The 14,962-nt window shown below is 46.0% G+C and overlaps 1 protein-coding gene across 2 annotated transcripts in view; it reads right to left on the minus strand.

Annotated features, from left to right (window-relative positions):
• The window catches only part of OPCML (opioid binding protein/cell adhesion molecule like), a 1,134,040-nt gene that overhangs the window by 624,163 nt on the left and 494,915 nt on the right, over positions 1–14,962 (minus strand). The window lies entirely within an intron of this gene.

A 14,962-nucleotide genomic window follows, 5' to 3' on the forward strand; every position in this document is an offset into this window, starting at 1 on the left:
GCTAGACTGGAGTGTAAAGTGCAAGCTCCTATATATGAGATCATTTTGCCACCTTTTTAGAGAGCGAGTGAAATTTATACTTAGCTCAAATGTCAGTTTTAGGTATCCACAGCTGCTGGGTAGGAAATTCAGATCCTACTGAAGAAAATGAAGGGAACCCAGCTGTCTTTGACTCATCACCCTCTTGCGCTGGCAAGGTCACTGTTACCTTGCAATTAGCACTTACCTTCAAAGAAGAGCAAGCTCATCATCTGTGCCATGCTGGATAAAACTCTCCATAGGCAGAAAAAGGGCCAAGACTTTAAATGGTTAGAATTTGTGTGAATTAAGATAACCTTTTATCTTAATGGGTGACCCTAACTGAGCGTCTCTCACACTCTTGCCCCTTCTGGCTGTTTGGAGCCAAGTCCTTGAGATTAGGGTCCCCTTGGACTCAGTGTGCTGGTCTCCTAAGCATCAAATGAATGCACGCTACTAGGAGGAGGATGTGCAATCACTCTCCTTGTTAAACTGCAAGTTTTAGCAGATGGATTTTAGAGACCTTTCCACTCTTGGCCCATATCTCTAGGAATAGGGTGGTGGCCACCTCTCTTTCTGATGCCTGCAAGGCTGGATGCCTGGGAACCGAGTGTGTGGGGAGAGCTCTGGGTGCAGACTTAGAAGCCCTGGGCACTGGCCCTGTCTGTCCCTTCCCATACCCAGCCATGCCATGTGGGCCATGCCTTTGGTCCCAATCAGCTCCTGTCTTAGTGTCTCTCTGGGGCTGTTTATAGCTTGGGTGAGACACTCATCTCCTAGCTTTTCCTCACCCTTCCTTTCACAGTCCTGTAGAACATCTTTAGGCTTTGGTTTCTTTATCTATAAAATGTGGGAAAAGTAATAAATTACCTGCCTCAAGGTTGTTGGTTAGCCAACATGGGCTATGACTATCAGGAGACCATGGTAATTAATATTGATTGACAAATATAAAAAGATTCATTATTTTAATTTTTTTCCTAAACAATGGCAACTAAAATTGAGTTATTATATAATGCCAGGCTCTAGCCCAGAGATATTAGAGAAGGCATAACTTAACTCTTTTATAGGGATCATTATTATCCCCCATTACAGATGATAAAACTGCTGCACAGAGAGGTTAAGTACATATCCCAAGGTCACACAGCTAACAAGTGGCAGGGCTGAGTTATGATCCCACAACTCTCTGCTGTCTAAGGTGAGTTCAGGCCAAGATTTTAAAAAACAAAAATTGGTTGTAATAGGGTTGATCCCCCTCTTATTCTTCTGACTCACTGTTGCCTCTATGTTGCCAAAAAAAAAAAAAAAACCCTGCTGCTGTTTTTGGTTGAAACAACTCCTCCCCCAAGTCTCTGTGATCTTGGCAAGGGTGCCAGACTGAGAGCTACAAAGCGTCCTGCCGTCTCATGCTGCTTCTCATCTGTGACAGTTTCAGAAATCAGCGGGACCCACACCTGTCTCTTTTCTTTCAAAGCAGTTAGCAGTAAAGTGGCAAATGCCCCCATTCCACTTCCTATGCTGGCTGGGGCTTGTTTTCTCATCCATGTGTTTTAAGATTTCAGAACTCCAAGGCCTTTTCAGAGCCTTCAGAGTGCATTCCACAGGCGGAGGGTTGGCAGGGGAGTGCCAGGGAGAGGGAAAAATCATAGGCTTTATCCTTGCCACAGCTTAGCCTTGAGATCTATGCCCCTGAAAAGGTAAGGCAACATCTGTGTGCTCCAGCAGGAGCCAACCTCCTGCCCTCACGTTTCCTTCTGTCTCGGAACCCCTGTGCTCAAGACAACCTCAGCAGGTCTCAGGAGGGGCACAGGGAACCAAGGACTAGTTTTTACATTTATTACATTTCCCCCAAGTCCTTGCCTCCTCATGCCTTCCAAAGCCCTCCAGCCCTGATCAGAGGCACTTGGGTTGGGTGAACTCTGAACAGTGAAGGGTGCTATGTGCACTCCCTGTCCCCTCACCCACACTCATTTGAAGAGTGGAGTGTATACCCACTGGATGGTGGTCATCCTGCACACGTGAACAGAGGGTGGATGGTGCTTGCATTCCCAATGTCTGGGTGGGCATTACAAGAAGCTCCCCAGATACCGGGACCAGGGAGGTGCGGCTCATGAATCCCAGTGGCCTCAGCCAAAACGTCCTTCTTGGCAATCATGGGTGGGTGTATCTGTGTGTGAATTTCCAATCATCAGGCAGACGTCGCGGACCGAAAGCAAGGCTCCTCATTCATGTGAAAGATGGGGGAGGACAACTTTGGGAGGCCAAGGCAGGCACATCACGAGGTCAGGAGTTTGAGACCAGCCTGGCCAACTTACTGAAACCCCATCTCTACTAAAAATACAAAATATTAGCTGGGTGTGGTGGTGGGCACCTGTAATCCCAGCTACTCGGGAGGCTGAGGCAGGAGAATTACTTGAACCCGGGAGGCGGAGGTTGCAGTGAGCCAAGATCACACCACTGCACTACAGCCTGAGTGACAGTGCGAGACTCCATCTCAAAAAAAAAAAAAAAAAAAAGATGGGGGAGGGCAGACCCTCTATTTCCCTCTATTTCCTCACCTCCTCAGCAACCAAGCAGAACATGTCCAGAATTAATGTCATCCTCACGTCAACTCCTTAATCTTGAATGCTGGATAAAAGGTGTTGAATTTTATGGCATTTTTAAACCACACTATTTGACCCCCTTAAATAAAAATATTTTCACCTCTGGGAATGCCTCATCACCTCCTCCTCCCACTGCACGACTGAGCTATTCCAGTTCTTCTCAAGCTCACTCCTAACATTCACCCCACCTACCCCACAACCTGTAGCCTCCACTCATCTCCCTAAAACCCTGCTCTCTTCCTCAAACACCTTCAGTCATTTCCTGTTGCTTTTAGTTAGAGCAATCCAAAGTGTCAAACTCTTTTCCTGTGAGTCAAAGCCTTTCCCCATCTGGCCCCTCCAGTCCTTCCAAATGGAATGTCCATGACTTCCCTATAGGGATGTTTTCTTTTAATTCCTGCATGCATGTGTCAGGAGGAGTGTTGGATGTCTGAAAAGGGCTTTACTGAGGACTTGGCTTGGAAGGAATTCGGAAAGAGGGGCAGGATCCACCTTGTGTAGAAGTGGCAGGACGTCGTCCAGGCCTGTGCCCGTCAGGAATGAGTACCTGCTACAGGAGAGGGGCCTCTTGCTTGTTTGGGCGGGGCAGTGAGTCATTCAGAGCCGCACGTATGTGACTGCGTCTCTCTGTAGGAGCTCAGTAAGTGCTCTCGCATTAATATGGAAGTCAATACCACCAGGATGGGAGAAGGAGAAAGGGTGAAGTACAGGGAAGCACATCAAACACTCGGAGAAGTGGTTTGTGCAGTTTAAAAGCAACGATACCTGTAGATTTCATAATACAAAGAGCTGAATGTAAAACCACACAGAACATCTTCTTACCTGCTAGAGATCAGCAGGGAAGGAATCAGGAAGCTTTATGGGGGCTTGGACTATAAAAGGCTGAGAAATACTGCAAGTTAGCTGGAAAAAACTTTATGCTAGGATTAATTATTTTGGAGAGTTTGAGTTCAAATCTCAGATTGTTACTTAATCCCCAAGCGTTTTTTAGCTCTGACCTTGGAAAAGTTACTTAGACTTTCACCATTTGGGATTCTTACTCATGGGAACATGTTTGGTTTTAATCTGTGTGATGAAAAAAACAACAGCCACCACTTCTTAGGGCTGCTGAGGATAAAATTAGATAACGCTTATAAAGCACTTGGCTACAGCTTTGGCCCACAGTAAGTGTTCAATGTATCAGTAAATCTTCGCTGATGGCATCATGGTATTAATATTGATTGAATCAACTTTCAAACAGCAGTGACACCTTATGGCTGGGAGCTGACTCTCAATGCATTTGCCTCTCTTTCCGCTGTAGTTGCTGCTGCCACCTCTCCCACCCTCTGCAGTCTCTCTGCACTTGTCAATTGCCTGTAAGCACTTTCATCTAGAAGTAGATGAGGAGTAACTTCCAGGAAAGGAGAAAGGCATCCTGCCCTGTATCTTCGAGTATCCTAGCCTGGCCTCTTCCGGCAATTGCGTCGCATATACCCTTTGCTCTTATCTCTAAGATGACTTTTTCGTGTTTTTCAAAGGAAACATCCTATACCCTGTTGTTGCCTTGATCCAAAGAATCTTCTATCAGCACGATGGGACTGCATCCCTGGGAATACAGCTTTATGAATTAAGAAAGGCAAAGGATGGGAGAATGTACTTAAAAAGACAAAACCTCTGTGAAGTCATAGCATTTCTGACATCACTCTATATAGGCCTTCTTTGGGCCCCTCCAGTCCCAAAGAACAGCATCCTTTCTGGCCCCTCTGGGTGCTTAGAGCCCTCAAGAAGGCAACACTGTTTGTATTCCACAGAAGGGGCTGCGAGTCGCCTCCAAATCCCAGGACCTGGCTCCAGGGATCAATATCCAGTCCTGTTGGCAAACGACCTTTCCATCCCCCTCATCGAATGCATCACTCAGCATGCCGTGCAGAGCTGGGGGGTGGGGGGAGCCTGCTTATTCCCTCTCTGGACACTGACTAATCACCACCATTAGGCCCACAGTCACATGTGACACACGGAAACGCAATGAGGCCCCAGCTCCTATTTAATGAAGGCAGGCTCCTGGCACTGCACAGCTGCAGCATTCAAGGAATGCCGAGGGCCTCGCCCACGTGGCCAGCCCTTACCCGCCACACTCAGTAACCTTTTCCAGAGTTAATTAGAAAGGGTCCTGGGAGCCTAATGGATAGTATGGCCTCGTGTGGACGGAGTGAAGAGAAAGCAAATAAACACACTGCCCTCATGCGTGGAGCACTGGACGATGAATAAACCCTTTGACAGATGCATTCTCAGTCTTTGGACAGTTCTGCCGGCTAGGCGCATCATGACCACCACCTTACAGGTGGGCCGGCAGAGAGGCAGAGCGGGACGCAAACGGTGCAGGAGGGAATGTAAGTGCTGGTGCTGTATCCACAGAAATCCACTGCTCAACTCTCCCAATAGGCTAGTCGGAGGGACTCTAATCCCGAACACTGTTCCCACACTGGCTTCCTGAAGCTCAGAGTAACACTGTTAGTGAGCGGTCTAGGTTAACTATTACCCTGTTCCTTTTGGATTTTGCCCAAGGCTAGCTCTGCAGTTAGTTCTTCCAGGGAACCACAGGGGTAGACGCTGGCTAGTTTCCAAACGTTATCGGAGGGTGCCTTTAATGGCCAAAGTTAACACTGGAACCCTCAGCTACTCACTGAAGCAAGAAGCCTCCGTATAACCAAGTCATATTTCTGTCATGGGCAAAATTTAATATTGAAGACACCCGAGCCGCCCCTTCTATTTTTGGCATCAACCTGCTACTGTAATTTAATTATCAAGAGAGAAAATTAGGGGACGAGATTAACAGAGAAAAGAGTCTCCCACGTACAGTTCCACACTGAAAAGATTTCCTGCAAAACGCTTGCAGACACCCAGCAAGTCTCAGAGGCGACACTTTCCACATTTCTTCAGCCATCTCTGTCGACTCACCCAGCACAAACACACTGGGACCCCTGGGCAGCCAGGTCGGCTCAAGCAAACCACACATGGATTCCCTTCCATCTTCCACCTCATCAAGTCTCCTCTTGTTGGAGAATCTTTATTACCAGGGTGGATGCAAGAGGCAGAGAGAGCCCAGCTGGGATTGTGGGCCCAGGTGCAGTTTTCTGTTCTGGCTGTTCAAAAAAATCCTATTTTGACTTGAAACTGGCCTAAATTTCCTCTGGAATTGATCGTGAGAGGGCACATATGAAACCCCACCAAGCCATTCTTAAGGAGCCATTCTTCTCATTACCTCCGCCTTTGAGGATGCCAGGCTGACCAAGGGCTCCACTCATCAGCCCCTCTGCTCCTCAGCTCTGAAATTAACCAGCCTTCCCTTTCTGCCTTCTTCATGAACCACCTGCTGTTCTCCAAAGTGTTAGGTGGCAGCTGTGCACACCCAGGGAAATAGATTTCCAGCCTCACTGTGATATTGCTTTAGGAGGGCCTGTGCCACAGTCTGCAGCCTTGGTGTGTGTGGGATTAGACAACACGCATCCTGACAAACAGAATCAGCCCTTTCCCATGCAGAGCCTTCCTCCTCATGCATTTTTTGTCCATCCACTGATGCTCCCAATTGTGAGTGATTGCGTGCGGTTACTTTTATGTGCATGATGAAAAGGGCAGGAAAAAAAGGGGGACAGAAACATAACGAGATAAAGCCAGACAAATCGTTCATAGCAGATAGATCTCAAATAATTGCAAGCCAGAAACACTTTCAACAAAAGGAGTATATCCAAGAGGGAATTCATCTGTTGACACCTTTATTCATTTGTGCATACATTCACTTAAAATAAATACTTATTGGTGATCTTCCAGGTGCCAGGCACTATGCTGAATCGAGGCAGGCACAGCAGACAATAACTGTTCTCACTAGGCTTACCATCTTGTGGGAGATGCTGACATATGGCCAGATACTTAGTGTCCTCTGTGTTGAATGCTATGATCTTTGCTATCCTATGGAGAGGATCAGGAAAGCCTTCCACAAGGGAGCCAGGTCTAAGATGAAGTCAGAAAGAGCAGTAGGAGTAAGCCATGCGAGAAGGGTGTGTGCATGTGCTTGCATGTGTGCACATGTGGGTGTGGATGGGTGTGCATGGGTGCATATCCACGTGCATCCTTCTGCTGAAGGTGGGAGCTAGAGAAAGGGGTAAAAGATAGTAAATGTAGAGATTCGAGGCAAAGGATTTCTGTAGGAATACAATAAGAAAGGAGATAAGCAATGGCTTGCAATGCTTTGTAAGCCATGATTCTTGAGCATGGGGAACAGAGAACAGGGGAGTAGGTAAGCTCACTAAGGAGAGAGGCTAAATTGTGAAAAAGGAAGGGGAAATCGGCTAGCCCAGTTTAAGGGACTGAGTCACACCAGTCTTTAAAATCTCATCAAGGGAAGAACCCAAAAAAGAGGCCGAGGGCGAGCAGCCAGAGGTTAAGAAGAAGCCGTATTTATGGAATGTTTACTCTCAGCCAAGCACCTTGTATGTGTTACTTCCTTTAATCAATACCGAATTCTAGGAAGTAGGCACTATGTTAATTCATACATTGTAAATGAGGAAACTGAGGCACAGAGCGGTGAAGTAGCTTGCCCAGGTCACAGAGCTAGTGATTAGCAGAGCCAGGCTTTGAATCCTGGTAGAATGATGGGAGCCTGTGCTCTTGGAAGTCCGTTCCATACAGGGGAGCATACGGAACGAGACTCTACAGTTCAAAAGAACTGCAGTGAACAGTCACAGATTCATGAAACCCTGGTGAAAGACAGGCCCCAGAAACCAGTCTCTCATTTCCAAATGAGGACACTAAAGACCAGCCCTGAATCTCAGAAGATGATCTGGAACCTCTCCTCTCTCAAGTGCTTTCCCATCTTTGGTTATAAGCAAAAGAATAAACACATTTTTCAGAATCCACAAAAGTCATCTTTGAGGAAAAAGTTGGCTACTGTCCTAGAGCCGGTTCAAATCCCCAGTCGAAGAAGCCCAGGAAGCCAGCCAAGAGACCCAATCCCTGCCCCTCACACATACCCCCGGCTCTGCTCCAAAGCTGGGGTTCCCTAAGCAATTCCTCCAGCAACCTTGGGGTGCATTCTTTCATACCTGCTGGCAGGATGGATTCTAATTCATGTCACATCGTTATTTCACGTCTGCATTTTGTCCCCTCTTGAGATGGTTGGCCCTTCAAGCCAGGGAAACACGTTCTCAGGGCCTCCTCTATGGTCTTCACTAGCTCTATTGCAGTAGGTGCTTCATAAAAGTTTGCTGAGTAAACAAGGGACCCACCCACCCTGGAGGGACAGTCACAGATGATTTCCTCTCATTCCTTCCAAAGCACAAGGTATCTGGCTTCTGGACAGAGCTCTGAAAAGGAGTGGCAGCTGCCCAGTGATGTAGCACCATCATTGGAGAGGGAGAAACAAAAATTCAGTCTCTCTAAAATAGACGATAAAGGGTCAGGGTTTCACTCTTGGCCAAGGTGGGACACCGCCTCCCCGCTGGAAAGCTCTGCCCTGTGAGCTGGTCTCTGCCATCTTCTTCCCTCTCCCAGTCAGGAGCATCACCTGTCATCGGGCTTCACGTTTACTGAACAGTGTGCATCCAGTGATATCTTCGTCTTCTAGCACGTTAGAGACATTTACTCTGGACTTCTCTAAATTAGCTGAGAGATGTGTGCAAGACTGCCTACTGGTAGACAGCTTCATAATGGTTAGACAGCCTGCCAAGGGAAGGCTTCTTCTCAAAGTAACTTGCAAATTAGGGCACTGTGATGGCTCAATAGTCACCTGCTTCCGATGGCTGCCTGTAGCCAAGCAAGAGGTGAGCCAAGTCCTTGACAGTCAGTAGGAGTTACTGCTTAGCACATGAAGCTACAAGATGCTTACCGGCAAGGGGCTTGTGGAAAGGAAAGACAGCCCTGTTCTCTGCCCTCATGAGTTGCGACTGAAAGCTGAGGTTTCTGCCTTTGCCTCGCTCTGGAGACACCAGCCCGAGATTTGACCTGGGGAAGTGTGTGAGAACCTGTACACCCTTTAGTTCTTGACTTGCTGTGTGTTTTCAAGTGACTTACCTAGATTCTCTGGGAAAGCTGAGGAGGAGAACATCATACCTACTTTGTACTTGGTCAATGCCTTTGAAAATTTTCCCGCATTTTAAATGTTAAAGTTCTTTGGAAGGAGGCAGTGTGTTTACAGAGACAAGCGAGAAGCAGTAGCTCATATTTGACAGTGTGAAAATGACTAACAATCAAATTTGCTGAGTAGCCAGTCCGCTAAAGAACATCGTATCCTGACGCCCTTTCTGCCCGACACACAGACCTCTGCCCTCTCCATTCTTACAGTCTGTTCTTGCAGGAATGAGCCACGGCCTCCCTCCCCTTGTCCTCTGCTGATAGACTTCAATGCCAGGAGCTTTTCATCTAACATCAGAGAGCATCATAGGCATCATATAAAAAGGAAGCTGGGAGAACACAACACAACTCCAGGCATTTACCAGCTAACACTTTGCCCACATTCCTCCCTGCATAGCCCCTGGCATGTGGGGTTCTGTAGAGTACAGGATTAGGGGTGCCCATACTGTGGTTCACTTGTCCTTCCCCCTTGCATTCTTTCCTCTGCCTATGTTGTGGGCTGTAGCATTTTAATGCCACAAAAGGAAATTTACAGATTTTTAAAAAAATCTACTTAACAGCAGTCTCCTCTTGGAGATGTAAATATTCATAAACATATCAACTCTTCCAGACCCATCACAAATAGAACTGCCAATGACACCCCTGCTGCCTTAGGCATTGTTCTAATAAGTTAGGAGCAGGGGAGTGGAAGGGGATATTTTTAACTTTACAATTTTTTTTTTTCAAAAGCCATTTTAAAGTGCCCTGCTGGGAATGGAGCTGGAAAGAAGCTGTTTTCTGGCAACAGAGAAGGCTTCAAACAGAGCCGTAGGTCAGACCTGAAATGGTGATTGAGACAAGGTGATCATATCTTGCATTTCCATCACACAGACCTCATGGAGGAAGCTCAGGAGAACAAAATCTGAACATGGCTTCACGTGGCCCGGTGTGGAAATGTGTGTCACGTTCTCCACAGATGGGGCTGCCTCAGCCTAAGCAGCACATGCCACTTTTAGGGGAAACCCCAGAGGGTTGGCAGGACAAGATAGAGCCATGGGTGTTCCTCTGAGTTCATTCAGACAGTCACTGGGGGCATTTCTTCATCATGATGCAGCTATTCATACTATGGCTTCTCAACTGGCGTAGCCGCGATTGCATTATCTGGGCATAAGTCTTTGATAAATATGTTTCCTTGATTCGGTTGTTATTTATTATTCAATAACTGTCCTATTAAACTTAAATTAATGGGGTATTTGGGATCCATTCCTGAATGCTTCTTCCACTTGTTTCTGTCAGGGAATTCTGCCGGCTCTTTAATAACACCCAGCTGTGGATGGCACTGCGGCCCACATGCTCCAGCTGAGGTCTCCCGCAGCTGTACACAGACAGCCTGGCGACTGCTGGCCGTGGGTCACTGTCCATCCATCACTCCGGCTACACTTCTCCACCCCTCCTCCGTCTCTCTGCCGCTTCCGTCCCCAGCCCACTCCTCAGGGAGCGGCTTGAAAGATTACAGCTCAGAAGCAGACAGGGTGGGAAAAGGAGAAAGGATTTGAGAGAAAATAGTTTCATGAGAAGACAGATAACAGAGTTGTTGGGGCTCTGTTAATTAAAAAGCAGCAATTTGTCTGAATTCTGAATGTGAAGAATCCCCTGGGAGATGTTAGCCAGGCTTCCTCTGAGAGCCAGACGCCCTCCATTTCTATCTGGCACATGCTATGGCCAGGGCACTGCGAGAGGGTTTCTGCCCTATTTGTCCTTGTCCAGAAACTGAGGATTCCTGGAGGCCCAAGGCCACAGTGCCCACTACCCTCCTGCCCCACCCTGCCCAGACACTCTCATCCGGCTTGAGGAAGTGGGTAAGACGCATGCATGGCTTCCCCAGATGGAATGTCCTGCTGATTCCCTACGGGATGCTAACTCCCCTACTAATACTTACAAAAAACTTGTCCTAGGCCAGGCAATTTCATAGGAGCTTTGCATAATTAATGCATTTTAATTTTTACAACAATCCCATGAGGGATGTACTCTTATTATCTCCATCTTATCAGAGAAGAAACTGAGACACAGGCGTGCATTAACTCAATCGACAAATAGTAACGTTGAGTTTCAAATACAAGCAGACGGACTAGAGAGCAGTTCTGATTAACCACTGTGCTGCATTGGCCATCACAAGGACTATTGACTGCATTAGGAGAGACGCCTAAAACCCCGTATGAGAATGCAGCCAACTCATCATACCACTTAGCGCCAGAAACTACACGCTCTAAATAGACAGAGAGCACCTACTGGATAAAGAGCTGTTCTCAGTGTATTGCAGGTTAATTAATCCTGTGACTTTGTGTTGCCTTGAGAAGAGATGAAAGTCTCTTTTTGTCTGTGGCACTTACTTACTTAGAAACAAAACAATAAAACATTTTTTTCTATGGGCTCATGGTTCTTACTGACAAGATACCCCAGAAGAAAGAACTATACAGTACTAGATAGAGCTGATACAGAGAGATGCTTTGCTGTTATGCCCCAGAGAGACACTGTCTTTCAAGATTAAGGTCTGGAACTCTGTCTTCTCCTGAATTACTCTAAGCTATGGCTCTTTGAAGGTATTTAGGACATGTTTCCCAGAATGCCAGTGTACATAATGTGCATTTTGACCATAAAGTGCCAAGCAAGCTAGTATCATTAATAAATTCAGTCAGTTTGAAAGTCTAGTCGATCTTACTTTACAAAAGCTCAATAACAGATAAATGTTTTCCATTGATTCAAGATTAGCAGCTTCATTAAGCATTACTATTTATACAAAAATATTTACCAAAAACCTGCTATGTGGCAGACTTCACTCTTAGCACTATGGATACAGCAGGAAATGGCACAAATATCCCTGCCCTTGCGGGGTTTACAATCTAGCAGTTTTCCTTCAAATATGGAACTTCCTGTGAGTGTAACATTGGATTCTATGTGATTTTCAGATTTCCAAGACTATTAATTACATAAAAAGGAACTTACGCATCAGCAAGGGAAGCCCACAGCCATAATCTGAACATAACTTTCTCAGGTCAGCTCCTATTGCTTTAGAAGACTCGGTGGCAACTGGAATTGTCACCAGGGAAGAGAATGATCTGTCTACTGAGCAAGCTGTCTCTTATCGCGGGCAGACTGGGGTAGTGGAGTGAGCCCTGGACTTGGAATTGGAAGATCTGACACACCTGACCTCCCACTCAATAATCACGTGACCTTTCAGTAAGCAACTTGACTTCTATGGCCCTTAGTGTCTTCGTCTATAAAATGAGGAAGAATAATACCCATCACATCTATTTGAATGTTAAAAAGTCCAAAGCAAAGCAAAACAAAAGAGAAGTTGATCGCAGATGAGAAAATGCTTGGAATTCATGAAATTGCATGTAAATGTGAAGTGCTAATATCAATGACATAAGGTGTACATAGAGTGTGATAAATATGGGCAGTCTTATAATCTGATTTGTAACCCGTCACCGTGCAGGACAGAGTCCTCCTGGAAGCTGGTTTCACTCCCGTGCTGTGCCCTCTACCTGTGAGGGCTTTTTTATGTGTCAGCTCAGCTAGGCTGAACGGCAGCCCCCAGAATCCACATTCTAGTGTATTTCCAGTTAGCTGGGCTGCAGGGGAGACCCCCTCAGGAGGGTGGGAGGGCAGTAGCTGCCTCTCTAGCATGCATACCTCTTCTCTCAGTTATTCAGCCAAATGCTGATCTAGGTGCTCCTGTACAAGGATTTTGTAGCTAAGGTGGAAATCCCTCACCAGTTGACTTTAAATTAATCCAAAGGGAGATTGTCTTCTGTGGGCATGACTTAACAAGTTGAGAGTCTGTAAATGAGTTTAGCCCTTCCCTGAGGGAGAGATTCTAAGCAGCCCCCGGGCCAGCACAGCTCTCCTCCTTCTTCCAATCCTTCCTTCCTGGCTGCCACATTTAGACACTCAGCTTTAGCTCCTGCCCATTCTAGTTTGTTCATGATCTTCCTCTCCTGACTGTCCACCCTAAGAACTTTGGTCTTGTGTAGCCATCATCTGCAATGGGGTAAAGCATTCCTTGCAGTAACTTTATTCATATACACATACACCTTCTCTGATTGTGCTACTCTGCTTGAACCCTGGCAGAGACACATCCTACCTTGCTTTTCCAGGTAATGAGCTTGCCTGTAATGAGCAAATTATTTCTACCCATGGGTGTTCTTATGGTTAAAGAAAAGTTGACCTCAGTTTCCAAGTCCATTTGGAAGACACAAGCATCTGGCACATTACATGCTGGGGGAGTGGTCTGATGAACTGAGCCAATTTATAATGTAAAAATCAATAAGGAATAATGAGGTGGAGCCCAGTGAGGACTTGCTTTGGAGTCCTAATTTCCATGTCCTACCACTCACAACCATGCCCTGGGCTCACCATTTCCTGGATGTAGGCCTCCCTTCTTAGGATTTAGTTTCACATTGCAGTGTAAAACTAAATGGTCTACCAGCTTCTTCTTCTTCCTTTTTTTTTTTTTTTTTCCAGTGCATTTTGTCCTGAACAATCAAGATAGATGGCCAGCTCAGGTAAGTTTGTGCAACAATCCCAGAGAAAGAAACACTAAATCAATCTATTGGGGAAATATTAATGCTCTCATTAGGAGGCTTAATTATTCACATCAGCCTCTGCTTCTTTTCATGACATTAATTCCATTTCTGACTTCAGAGCAATTGCTCTTCTCAAACTTGCGAGACACCCAACAGGTGCTCTCTGTCCCCAGAATGTTAAAATATTTTGCATACAGCTAGAAGAGATCCATCTCAGACCAGCCTTGCCTCCTCCTGTCCCTCCTCCATGTGTGCACATACACACACACACACACACACACCTCTCAAAGCTTATGCCCTCTGAATATTCAGACCAAAGCTCATAACTTCTCCCATGCACACTGAGACTTACATTCCCATCTTTTTCCCATTCGGACTAATAACAATGGAAACAAACCCACACATATTGATTTCTCTGTGCCGAGCACTGTTTAAATGCTTTAAATATATCAACGGGTGTCTAGTGTCTGTGAAGTAGTACTATTTTATTACCCGTATTTTACCAACAGGGGAACTGAGACACAGATGATCTGCGTCTTGCCTGAAGTCCCCCAACCAAAAAAAGGAAGAGTGAAGAAGTTGGAGTCTGCGCCCAGACAGTCCAGGGCTGCAGCCCCTGAGCTTCATCATTAAAGCACCCCTTCCTGTTCAGGGTACTCACTACACTATGCTTCTCTTCTGCATGCCTTCCAGGAGGTTTTGCTGGGTTTTTTTGTTTGTTTGTTTGTTTGTTTGTTTTTTAGCCCTCTACCATTCTCACTTGCCTGCCCCACTCCTCGGTTCACGCATCTCCCCAGCAGCACATGGCTATCTCTTGATGACCATTGGGAAAGAAGGCATCATGTCGACATAGAACAAGACTGGCATTCTGTATTTTTTCTTGTAAGCCTCTCCCCACAACCATAACACAAAGCTCAAATGTCTTCTAGGCAGCCCAAGCCCTTCAGCATCCTCCCACTGACACTGCACACAAGACAATATTTCAAATCCTGTACAAGGATTCTGTGGTGTTCCTCTCTCCACCACCCAAGCCTGCATTTTCCAGATGGACAGCTCTGCTGCAGGCACTTCAGTATCAGAAGCAAATATACCCCAAACAGCTTTTTATCATGCACCTGTCTTTCCCTAGAGCTCTGCCTCACCTTACAGAGTCAGCGGGGAGGAGATAAACCCCCAGGGGTTCAACAAAGCAAAGCTTCCTTAGAATTTGTGGGGATTTCAATTCTGGCTAAACCACCAGGTTCATACCCTCAGGGGACATCACAAAGAGATTTGAAGATTTTACACTAAGGCAGTTTTTTTCCCCCTTTGATTAAAATACACCAAAAACACTGTTCTGATGAGTAGGGCATTAATTGAATACCCTATTTCCAAATAAACTAAGGGTTTCGGAGAGTTGGAGAATTATAGTTAGGACGAATAATGATGAGTTTCAAATACATGAAGAGCTCTCCAGCTAAAATTAAAATAACCAGCAACTAAATCAAGTGAAACAGACCAGCATTATAGAATAATCATTTGAGGTCACTCCATTATTCAATAAACATATTTTTTAACCTGAGCCTATGGTGTGCCTGTCACTGTGCTAGAAACTATACTTGATGAACAGGACTAAAGAGGTCACTGCCCTCATAGAGCTTAGATTTGGGCAGAATGCTGGGAAGCATACCTTGA

This window comes from Gorilla gorilla, chromosome 9 (genome assembly GCF_029281585.2).
Source record: "Gorilla gorilla gorilla isolate KB3781 chromosome 9, NHGRI_mGorGor1-v2.1_pri, whole genome shotgun sequence".
Lineage (NCBI taxonomy): Eukaryota > Metazoa > Chordata > Mammalia > Primates > Hominidae > Gorilla > Gorilla gorilla.